Genomic DNA, 8,683 nt, shown 5'->3' with positions numbered 1-8,683 from the left:
TTCAATGTTATTTCTATTGTGGTCACTGTGTAAATCGTTCCCCTGATTCTGCTCACCTCATTCAGTGTCAGCTCATACAGATCTTCCCAGGTTGTTCTCAGTTCTTCATTTCTTTCCCATACCTTCTTTTTTGATCAGTTAAAGAATCTGCTAGTCTCATCATTCTTTGCCTATATGTACTGGGGAGGGGCCATGGAAGAAGATGAGATTCCTATATTCCCTGTACCTGATGGCCCTTGGATCATTTGCTATCTTGGTAGTGAGTGGTCAGCCTTGGACAACTGGTCAGGCACACAAAGGTTGTCAGGTTTAGGTCATATTGTATTTACTTTCCTAGTCTGAATATTGGTCACACCTTGCAAATGAGATCGCATTGAAAGGATCTATATAAACATATATACATAAATATATATGTTTGTATATACATGTATATGAACAGAAAAATAATTATACATACAAAAAGCTGATTGTGGAAATTTTTTTAAAACCTTTCTTCTAATTTAAATAGTGATATTTTATTTTATTCTTGTCATGAGAGGCAGTGTATTAAAATGGGAAAAGTACTAGCTTTGGAGTTAGAAGAGCTGTGTGCAAATCTTGGCTCTGATGCTTACCTACTGTGTGATTCTGGATAAATCACTTACGATACTAGAATTTCGAATTGTAAGGAGCCTTAGAGACCATTTAGTCTTATCCTTCTTTGGTTTTCCAGATGAAGAAACCCCAGCCCAGAGGAAAGATGTGACTTACCTAAGGTCACACAGATAGTTAGCAGCAGACCTGGAGTTTGACCTCAGGTCCTCTTCCAAATCCAATTCTCTTTTTGCTACATCACGATAGAGTCTCTTGACATCTTTGGGTCTCAGTTTCCTTCTCTGTAAAATGAAGGGGCTACTAGATCAGGGGCTCTTTACCTGGGGACTGTGAACTTGTTTTGGTCTTAACGTTTGGATCACTATATTTCAATAGAATTGGTTGCTTGTAATTGGTTTTTTTATAATCCTATGTATTTTATTTTATGTATTTGGAAAATATGATTCTGAAAAGAGGTCCCGAGGATTTCCCAGATTGCCCAAGGGGTCTAGGACACAGAAAAAGTTAAAAATCCCTGGACTAGGTGATCTCCAAGGCCCCTTCCAAGAGTGGAGTCATATGAACTATGAATGATCACTGTTCTCTTCATTAGTTTTTCCCTCTCTTCCCTGCCTACAGTGCTAAGAACACAATTATGGGTTGTACTTGGGTTTCATATAAGCTAGATTTTGAAAAAACCGTCCAATCCATATTTGGATCAACGTGAGGACTAAAATGGATACTTCCCAGATCAGTTTTGTACTTGTGAACTCCTGTGCTCTACTGAGACTGTGAAAGCACATTTTGGCCCAGACCTACAGGAGAATTGCATGAGGAAGTAGCTTGGCCGGGAGCTGCACGTGGCTGGTTATACCTGATTGGTATACATGTTGAAATTTTAGGTTCATACTATGGTCTTGACATGCTCATAAGATACTTTGGCCAAATATGTCAGTCCAGCGGGACTGTCCGTCTTGGACCTAGCTGGGCTATTGTATTCAATCACTATTACTGCTGAGGTCCCCAAATAGACTTTTCTTTTTGCCTCTCAGGCTAGCACCTGTAGACTTCATATTATCACCTTGGAGAAGCAGCTATCGTGTTAATCTGTTAGGGCAGTGATGGGCCACAGGGTTATGTTTTGCCCAGGACCAAGGCCAAGAAACTTGTGTCAGTAACTACTTCCTTACCCATGTTGCAATGGGTGCTAGTTTCTGATACTTGCTAATACTCTAGGAAATACCCAGACCAGACCAGGCCAGATACTCTGGAATTTGGATTTTGGACACTAAAATTATATACAGGGGATCTTCTCTTTTCGTAATCTTGATGGCATTATCCCAGTGCTGGGCTTTTGAAATTTGCAAGGCCACTAGCAAGACTGCCTTGATGGGGCAGCTAGGTGGTGCAGTGGATAGAGCACCGGGCCTGGATTCAGGAGGATCTGAGTTCAAATCCGGCCTTGGACACATAACACTTACTAGCTGTGTGACCCTGGGCAAGTCACTTAACCCCATTGCCTAGCCAAAAAAAAAAAAAAAGACTGCCTTGAGGCCAAGCGTAATAAAGAGCAATTGTCTTACAGTGACTAGAACTCCTTTTCTATGTGGTTGTTCTTCCATATTTATATGGAAGAGAGAGCGAGGCTGGACTTTGTGCAATTCTGCCTCACTTAAATCCAATTCACGTGCAAGTCAAGACATCACCCCATGATGTCATAGGTCCTTTTCAAAAACGAAGGATGAACAACAACAGTATGGCTCTGTGATCTCATTGGCGTGAGCACTTGATCAATGCCTGTGTGGCTCTTGGCTTTCCATAAAGCCCCCATAGAGGATAGAGAAGTCACCTCCAGTCGTCCTGATCTGGATCTGGCCACTGGACCCAGAAGGCTCAGGAGGAGAAAGTGAGGCTGGTGGCTTTGCACAGCCCTGCCTCACTTAAATCCAATTCACTTGCAAATCACGGCATCACCTTCCTGATGTCATGGTCCTCTTCAAGAACGAAGAACAAACAACAACAACAATGTAGAGGATGGACCCGGTGCAATGCTCAGATTCTTTGACTATTTCCTAGATACCAGGGGAGCCCTTGTACCAACCATCTTTTGTCCTGACTGGCCCACTTCCTTTTCTGGACTGACCTGTCCTTTTAATGCCACTTGTGGGCAAGCTATCCTTGACAATATGTTGCAGCCATGTTTCAACTGAAAATTTTTTTTAAAGGATCTCTTCATAGAATCATGGGATATAGAATGCAGGCACAGAAGAGGATCTTGGAGACCATCTAGTCCAACCCTTATTTTACAGAGGAGGAAATGCCAGGCTCAGAGAGGGGAAGGGGCTTGGCCAAGGTCTTTTGGTAAGTTCATGGTAGAGGTAGGAACTAAATCCTGGGGTCCTGGTTCCTCGTACAGGGCCCTTTTCATAAAAGATAGTAGAAGGGGAAGCTAGGTGGCGCAGTGGATAGAGCACTGTCCCAGACTCAGACATTTACTAGTTGTGTGACCTTGGGCAAGTCACTTAACCCTGATTGCTTCTCTCTGCAAATAAATAAATAAATAAATAAATATATATATATATATAGTGGAAGAGTGAAAAAAGGCACCATTCCTGTTAAGTAGACTAAGGTACAAGGAGTGAAAGAAGGACGCCAGGCTCAAATGGACTATTTTTCACCTTTACAAAAAGAGGTTGTCACCTTTGTAGCATTTCTCATTGTCTACAGTCCCTTATAAATCCTTCTCATAACTGCCCTAAAGACTTTATATGTGAATAAATGAAGACAAGTAATACTTCTTAAGGATGGCACCTGACCCCGAAGAACCATTCTTTTTCTTTTTCTTTTACACATAAGGCAGGCAATCTTTATTATCTTTTAGCTACAGAAACAGTATCAAGCAAATTCTTTAAACCATGATTTCACAAGGCATATGTTCCTGTGATTATTTTTTAAGAAACTGAGATCCAACAACATCACTCAATTACACTGGTACTTTGATCACTCCAGTACAATCTTCAAGTGCAAGAAAAAGAGCATCAAAGTAGTATGCTACTGTATTTAAACCAAACTTATCTTTTAATAATATTCATCTTAAGTTCTTAAACTGTCCTTGTTATATAGCTGAAATACAAACATGCAAATACCACCTCCTTATGCCCCATTAATATTTACTGTATTATCACTCAGCCTTTCTTCAAAAATTCAATATATTAGTTTTACTGTATAGATTTGATCAATCTTTTTTTTTTTTTTTTGGTAAGGCAATTGGGGTTAAGTGACTTGCCCAGGGTCACATGGTTAACAAGTGTCAAGTGTTTGATCTGAGGCTGGATTTGAACTCAGATCCTCCTGACTTCAGGGCCAGTGCGCTATCCACTGCGCCATGTAGCTGCCCCAGGGTTAATCAATCTTAAAAGACTATTTGCATTTATAACTTTATTTTCTTGCTTAGGCAGCAGACTGATTTTGCATTTGGTAGCCGAGCTATGTGTATACTAACTTGAAGTCTTTACTTCTCAATATATTTTCTACATTTCATAAGCCCTGAGTAACATAACCTGCTAATGAATGTACGCTTTACATTTATAACTTACTCTTTATATTTTAAACGTCATATAGGTGATTTACAAATGTCATTTAATGATCAAAACAATAAACACAACTTACTAGTTATGAGCTTAAAGAACAAAATTAGATGTGCATATTTACCTTGACTTTCTTTAAATATTTCTCTAAGTCATGTCTACAATGGTAAGTAAAATCTACTTACAGTAAGAACTTGATTTAGCTAACTTCTGCATAGCTTCTGCTCATTTTATTTTTCTCTTAAAGTTAATTAAATACCACTGTCTTATGTACTCTAAATTGCAGACGAAATGCTTTTATTTCCATGTCCACAACCCAAATCATAAATGCTACGTTTTCCAAACTGGGAGGAAGGCACCAGCAATGTGGCAGCTTAAACAGGATGCTGTACGTGGTGGGTGATCAACAAGTATTTGTTGAACACAGAATGAATGATTTGAAAGACAGTCATTGCACTAGTATATCTCTCATTATTCTAGGGTGAACTTAATTGGGCTACAGAAATCAATCCACCAATATTGTTCATTTGTTAACTTGGAATTTTGAAATAAAAGGCAACAAATCATTAAATATTTACTGTAAAAAGTTAATTCTAGTTACTATATAATAGTACTTGATAAAAGAAAAACATACAACACTTATTGTATCTTGTATGGATAATCAAATGAAGCACTGATAATTGTTGAACTAAGAATTAATTTATACAGACTTCTGCAGGTAGAATTATTCTATTTTTCCAACTCAAGAGAACTTTATTATCCCAAACTTAATTTCCCCATCTCTTTGGATACATAGTGTTAATGGAAGGCTGGTGCAAATATAAATATATGCTATTTAGACATTTTAATGTCTTATTTTTCCAGGTTTGATATTTTTCTAACTATGCAAATGTTTATTTAAAGTATGCTTGGAGCTCTAAGATTAGTTAGTTTCAATGCCCAGTTTTTACCATTCTGAAGCCAAGTGCACATTTTCACTTCTAATGCAATAATAAGATAATTAAATGATACTATGAATAGTTTTATTCAAGAACATTTTGATACTTTCTTATGTTAAAGGTGCTGGTATAATATTTCCATTTAGTTACAGGATAATAGCAATGGCAAAAGCATTGTGATACAGTCCGTAGTTTGATTCTCCCATTTTATGGTACACATTTCATCAGATATGGTGTCCCAAAAAACATGAGCTGGTTGTGTACAAACCAGATCCACTCTTCTGTATCACTGCACAAGTAACTATATATGTATACATCTTCCTGAACTTTACCAAATGTGTTAAGGATTGTTCCACTATAGCTACAGTCCATTGGTTGACGTTCTGATTATAATCCACACCGACCAATAGAGCATCTAGACAGTCTTTCACAATATTGTGTGCTTCATCAGCATTGAACCCAATCTCATCATGGTAGGGCTGATATCCCTCCATGGCGGCGGCCATCTCCAAGAGCAAGAGATTTATTTCCATACTGAAAGTAACCAGGGAAAAGAGAAATGGTCCAACAATACAAACCAAGAGAGAGAAGGGAAGGGGGAGAGGGATCCAGAAGAAGGGTGACAGTAGACTCTTGGCCATGTGGTTGATGGTTTTTGTCAAAAGTTCACTACTAGTTGCTCAGCCTTAGGGAGATGGCCTATGGTCAGCCTTATAATGTAGCAGGCTCAACCTACCTTCCCCGGGCCCTCTTCACATGCTCTATACTCTGGCCAAAGTGGTCATACTCTCCCATTTCCCAAAGACTCCTCGAACTTGATGGTCCCTGTATCTATCGGCTGCCCAAGCAAGAAAATAAAGTTATAAATGCAAATAGTCTTTTAAGATTGATTATATTTATAGAGTGAAACTAATACATTGAATTTTTGAAAAAAAGCTGAGTGATAATATAGTAAATATCCCAATATTTGGAAAGCCTTCCTACAACTTGTCTGCCAATTAAAATGGGATCTTGGAATCCAGGATTTGAAGCCAGAGTGAACTTTAAGGTTCACTTAGTCCAAGGGTTCATAACCTGGGATCCATAGTAGGGGTCCTTGGAGGGACTTCAGAGGGCCCATGAACTGGTTTTTACAAACATATTTTGATAACTGTATTTCAATATAGTTGGTTTCTTTTGTAATCCTGTATGTTTTGTTTTATTTTATTTTACTTTTTAGGCAATTGGGGTTAAGTGACTTGCCCAGGGTCACACAGCTGGTAAGTGTCAAGTGTTTGCTCTGAGACCGGATTTGGACTCAAGTCCTCCTGACTTCAGGGCTGGTGCTCTATCCACTGCACCACCTACCTGCCCCATGCGTTTTATTTTACGCTTTTAAAAATATTTTATGGAGAAGGGGCCCGCAGACTTCACCAGGCTGCCAGAGGGACATAGGACACACAAAAAAATTAAGAATTCGTGATTCCAATCTCATTTTTTTTAAATAGAGGAGGAATCTGAGATCTTGAAACACTCTTAGCTCAAACACCTCCTCCATGTGAGCTTCCAGTTTCCCCAATATATCTCCTTATTTTATTTATTGTTAATAGCTTTTTATTGAAATCTTTTGCTTCATAGATATTAGATTTCTTCCTATATCCCTCTTCCCCATCCCAGGGAGCCATCTCTTATAATTTTTTAAAAGAAGAGAAAAATGAGAAATCTCTATTTCTAACGCTGTTTGTACCTCGTCTATACATGCTATCTAGTATTTGGTATGGAGACTGCTGCTCCCATTGATCTAAACTCTTTCCAGTCTCTTGGTTGGCTTGCACCTGGTTCCCCCTCCCTCGGGCTCCATGTCCCCCACCCCTGCAAGGCACTCTCTTTTCCCAAGTGGCTTTGGGGATGGGGGGAAGGGTGTAGTTAGAACTATGCCATTCAGATATCAAATCTCTCCTCACTGCTCCCCACGTTCTTATAGGCCCAGAGCTGCACACAATTTCTGATCTCAAAGCACCAGCAAGGTGTTTCAGCCTCTATCTTGGAGGAATTCAGGCTCCCATTGCCCTCCCACATATCCAGGCTCTCTCACAAGTCACTGGATGGAGCCTAGAGTTCTCTCTCTCTACGTGGACACTCTTCATTCTCTTCTACCCATCATTGGCAAGGTTTTCTATGTAAGCATCCTCACCCATATCCACAAACGCTCTCACTGTTAATATTCACTTGCTCCCTTTAACACACGTGGCCCAATCAATCCAACCACGAGCCAAATGCTCTGCCCAGGCTCAGTTCTTCACATCCTCCTTACTCCACACCCAGGGGCTGGTGCCTATACCACCACACCAAACAGGATAATCACCAGCATCAAGACATATTCTTGGGGCAGCTAGGTGGCGCAGTGGATAGAGCACTGGCCCTCGAGTCAGGAGGACCTGAGTTCAAATGCGGCCTCAGAACATAACACTTACTAGCTGTGTGACCCTGGGCAAGTCACTTAACCCCATTGCCTAGCCAAAAAAAAAAAAGTTAAAAAAAAAAAGACATATTCTTACAGCCTGGAGAAGAATTGCCAGTTACTGGTAACTGCCATTCCCTTTTGTACTCCCCTCACCCCCCACTCTTTCATGTTGGGCATCTCAGAGTCTGAAAGTATCCTAGCTATTTGCATAGGTGTCTCATCTACATAAATAGTTAACTAGACTGTAATTTCCCTGAGGGCAGGGATATGTTTTATTTATTTTGGTATCATCCCCATGGGACCCAGGACAGAGCCTTACATACAGCAAATACTCAATAAATGAAGGAATGAAGGATGAGAGCCAACTTTGTCCTCACACAGGATTCTTGAACTTTGCTTTGTGAAATAAATTCTGGCCACAGTGTTCTCTGTACTCTTAAGCTGGGTCCAATTCTCTGGCCTCAAGGGCATGGTAAATTCTGTTGCTTCTAACAATTCATCAAGCATCCAGTCATGTTCTGAGCCTTCAGTCCTAGAATAACCCTGGCTTCTAAACTTTGGGATCTGTATAAGCTCTGGGACAAATTGCTTGCAGCAAAACTTGGGAGCTATTTACTGGCTTCAGTTTTGCTCATGTTTTCTTAGTGATGGTTTTGCTTTTGACTCTGTCAACATGGATTACCTCTGATGATGGATACCAGATTCTCCTTTAATGCCCCAAGACTGGACTAGAGTATAACATCCTGAGAGAATATATTGTTGAATTGGTATTGACCATAAAGCAGAACCTAGGATTTTGGGATTTTGACTTTAGGTTTTCATCAGTGCAGTTTGGTTCAGTCCCTTTCTCCTTTCCCTTTCCCCTTTTCCCTTCCCTTCCCTTCCCTTCCCTTCCCTTCCCTTCCCTTCCCTTCCCTTCCCTTCCCTTCCCTTCCCTTCCCTTCCCTTCCTCTTTTCTTCCCCTCTCTTCCATTCTTTTCTTCCTCCATTTCCTATTTCTCTTCTTCCCTTTCTCTCCTTCTTCCGTCTCTTTCTTATCTCCTCTCCATTTCCTTTCCTCTCTTTCCTCCTCTCCTTTCGCTTTCCTTTTTTCCTTTCTCTCTTCATTCCCTCTACTCCCCAGTGTTCTCCCAGGCCATCAT

General features: G+C 40.2%; 1 pseudogene; it reads right to left on the bottom strand.

The window, feature by feature from the left end:
* Positions 1–5,167: 5,167 nt before the first annotated feature.
* Positions 5,168–5,592, bottom strand: LOC110196507 (dynein light chain Tctex-type 3 pseudogene; annotated as a pseudogene).
* Between the last annotated feature and the right edge of the window lie 3,091 nt (positions 5,593–8,683).

This window comes from Phascolarctos cinereus, unplaced genomic scaffold (genome assembly GCF_003287225.1).
Source record: "Phascolarctos cinereus isolate Bilbo 61053 unplaced genomic scaffold, phaCin_HiC Scaffold_8;HRSCAF=390, whole genome shotgun sequence".
Taxonomy (NCBI): Eukaryota; Metazoa; Chordata; class Mammalia; order Diprotodontia; family Phascolarctidae; genus Phascolarctos; species Phascolarctos cinereus.
Note: the sequence above shows the minus strand (reverse complement) of the source record. Positions and strands in the feature narration are given on the sequence as shown.